Source organism: Stegostoma tigrinum, unplaced genomic scaffold (assembly GCF_030684315.1).
Source record: "Stegostoma tigrinum isolate sSteTig4 unplaced genomic scaffold, sSteTig4.hap1 scaffold_110, whole genome shotgun sequence".
Classification (NCBI taxonomy): domain Eukaryota; kingdom Metazoa; phylum Chordata; class Chondrichthyes; order Orectolobiformes; family Stegostomatidae; genus Stegostoma; species Stegostoma tigrinum.
This window is the reverse complement of record NW_026728061.1, coordinates 955354-958852: the sequence shown is the minus strand read 5'-3', so window position 1 is coordinate 958852 and position 3499 is coordinate 955354. Positions and strand designations below refer to the sequence as shown.

The 3499-nt window shown below is 49.6% G+C and overlaps 1 non-coding gene across 1 annotated transcript; it reads left to right on the top strand.

The window, feature by feature from the left end:
• Positions 1-512: 512 nt before the first annotated feature.
• On the top strand, positions 513-594 carry trnal-caa (transfer RNA leucine (anticodon CAA)). The gene has a single exon. It is a non-coding gene; the product is annotated as a tRNA-Ser (tRNA).
• Positions 595-3499: the final 2905 nt, after the last annotated feature.

Genomic DNA, 3499 nt, shown 5'->3' with positions numbered 1-3499 from the left:
CTTTGAAGCCACTGCGGAGGGAACAAGTGCTGTTCTCACTCTACCAGTTCCCTTTTGACTGTACAGCTATGGGTTTTAATGTAGTCAGGAAAATGTTGCCCAAATGGAAATCTTGTCCGGTGAGTGACCACAAAGGTATTTCGATGTTGCTTTAACAGCTGCGATAAAGACCTGGGAAATGTTTGGAATCTGAAACAAAAACAGAAACTGCATGACTGAAAGGAGAAAACAGAGTTCTGAAGAAGTTCTGAACCTTTGATTCAAATTCTCTGCCCACAGATGTTCCCAGATCTGCTGAGCTTTTTTGTTTCCCTGCAATTTATATGTTTGCCGGTAAATGAACATTTATTTTATGCATTGGGATGAAACAACCTGCATCACCATGTACCAAATTTAACACTTTGAAAATCTGTGAAGTGATTGGATTCAAGCAAACCCAGAAATAATTCATCCACAGCGCGACTGGCCTCGGAAAGCCACCTCAAAAGATAAATAGCATAGCTTGTCTTGCAGTAGTCATGGCCGAGTGGTTAAGGTGATGGACTCGAAATCCATTGGGTTATTCCTGCGCAGGTTCAAATCCTCCTGACTACGGGTGAAAACGGAGAAAAAAATTCAAAGGCTGTTTATGTCAGGAGTCAAAGCAAGGACAGCAGAACTTTTCACTGAGATTGCAAAGAAGGGAAAAGGCAACTCACTACCTGTCATGATAGAACAAGCACAAACCTTCACAAAAGCTGACATGTTTTAGGATATACATTTGCAGGGGCAACCATAGTGAGGCGGTGAGGCTGTGAGCCATGTGCTGGAGCTCCAAACCAAACTTTCTCGTGGCGTTGAAAGCGAAATGAGCTTTGCATTCTTGATTTGCAGCAATGAAAATCCTTTCAAGGCCTCACTGAGAGCAGCAAACAGGACGGGAAGGTAAAATAGTCGACAAGCTGCTCATGGCATGTGTCAATTGACCAACCCCACCGACCGAATCACTGCAGTTGCTGGGAATGAAAAAAAAACCTAGTCTCAGCATTATGAACCTTTAGAAGGGAGGGGAGAATGAAGCGTGAATCTGTCCAACTGAACAAAGACAGTCAGGCACCTTGCCCTTCTTGAAGAGGCTCACACATTGACTCTGATATTCTCGGGCACATTTGTTGCTCTGTGTACAAGTATTCTATGTATATTTCTCCGATAAGGATAACTTAAATATAAGCCATGTGTCAGCTCTCTACCACCTCCCCCTACCGTCCCCTTGATCAGAACCCCACTCTGACCACCAAATCATCATCTCGCAGACCATCCAAAACATCATCACCTCAGGTGACCTCCCACCAACAGCCTCCAACCTCATCGTTCTCCAACCCCACATCGCCCGTTTCTATCTCCTTCCCAAAATCCACAAACCTTACTGACTTGGTTGACCCATCGTCCCTGCTCCTGCCCCATCAAACTTATCTCCACTTATCTCAACTCTATTTCCTCCCCCCAGTCCAGGTGCTCCCCACCTACGTCCGGGACACCACCCACGCCCTCCACCTCCTCCAAAGCGTCCGATTCCTTGGCCTTCTACACCTCATCTTTGCCATAGACGTCCAATCCCTGTATATTTGCATTCTCCATGCAGATGGTCTAAACGTCCTCTGCTTCTTCCTATCCCGCAGGCCAGACTAATCCTCCTTTACTGACTCCTATATCCATGTAACCAAACTCATCCTTAATCTCCCCTTCCCCCACTGCATCCCTCAACCAGCCAATCTCCCCTTCCCCCACTGCATCCCTCAACCAGCCCAGTTCATCCCCTCCCCCCACTGCACCACACAACCAGCCCAGCTCTTCCCCTCTACCCACTGCATCCCAAAACCAGTCCAACCTGTCTCTGCCTCCCTAACCGGTTCTTCCTCTCACCCATCCCTTCCTCCCACCCCAAGCCGCACCCCCAGCTACCTACTAACCTCATCCCACCTCCTTGACCTGTCCGTCTTCCCTGGACTGACCTATCCCCTCCCTACCTCCCCACCTACACCCTCTCCACCTATCTTCTTTACTCTCCATCTTCGGTCCGCCTCCCCCTCTCTCCCTATTTATTCCAGTTCCCTCCCCCCATCCCCCTCTCTGATGAAGGGTCTAGGCCCGAAACGTCAGCTTTTGTGCTCCTGAGATGCTGCTTGGCCTGCTGTGTTCATCCAGCCTCACATTTTATTATCTTGGAATCTCCAGCATCTGCAGTTCCCATTATCTCTCATCCTTAATCTTAACAGCTTCTCCTTCAACTCCTCCCACTTCCTATGGATGAAAGGAGTGGCCATAGTGACACAAGCTATACCTGCCTCTTTGTAGGAAATGTGGAACAGTCCCTATCCCACAGCTGCACTGGCCTCATCCCTCACCTCTTCCTCTGTTACTTCGATGCCTGTATCAGTGCCGCCTCGTGCTCCCACGAGGAGCTCGAGTAGGTCATCCACTTTACTAACACCTTCCACCCCCAAACTTAAGTTCACCAGGACCATCTCTGATACCTTTCTCTCCTTCCTGGACCACTCTGTCTCCATCTCCGGGAGCCACCTGGAAACTAATATCTATTTCAAGCCCACCGACTCCCACAGCTGCCGAGACTACACCTCCTCTCAGCCATTTTCCTGCAAGAATGTGATCCCCTATTCCCAATTCCTCTACCGCTCCCAAGATGAGATTTTCTACTCCCGGACATCTCAGATGTCCTTGTTTTTCAAGGGCCGCAATTACCACATCCCCCCCAAACAGTGGTTGAATGGCATCTCTAGTGTTTCCCACACCTCAGGCCTCACACCGCTTGCCCACAATAAAAGCAAAGACATAATTCCCTTTGTCCTCACGTATCACCCCATTAACCTCTGAATTCAACGCATCATTCTCCGCCACCCGCAATCTGACCTCACTACCAAGGATATATTTCCCTCCCCACCGTCATGTGCCTTCCAGAGGGACCACTGTCTCCACGACTTCCTCGTCCACTCCACACTCCCCACTAGCCCCACCTCACCCGGTACCCGTCCCTGCCACCGCAGGAGGTGATACACTTTACCATACACCTCCCTCCTCACATCCATCCCAGGCCACAAGAAAACCTTCCACGCTAAACAGATGTTCACCTGCACATCTGCTAATGTGGTATATTGTATCCGCTGTTCCCGATGTGGCCTCCTCTGCATCAGGGAGACCAAGCAGAAACTCAGCAACCACTTTGTGGAGCAACTACACTGTGTTCATGGCAAAAAAACCTCCCAGTCGCGAACCACTTCAACGCCTCCTCCCACTCCCTTGGCGACATGACCATCCCGGGCCTCCTCCAGTGTCACAACGATGCCACCCGAAGGTTGAAGGAACAACACTTCATATTCTGCTTGGGAACACTGTAGCCCAGTGGTCTTAATGTGGACTTCACAAGCTTCAAAATCTCCCCAACCCTGACCACACCCCAAGAACAGTACCCCCTCAACCCTGCTTCCTTGGTCTATCCATGCTC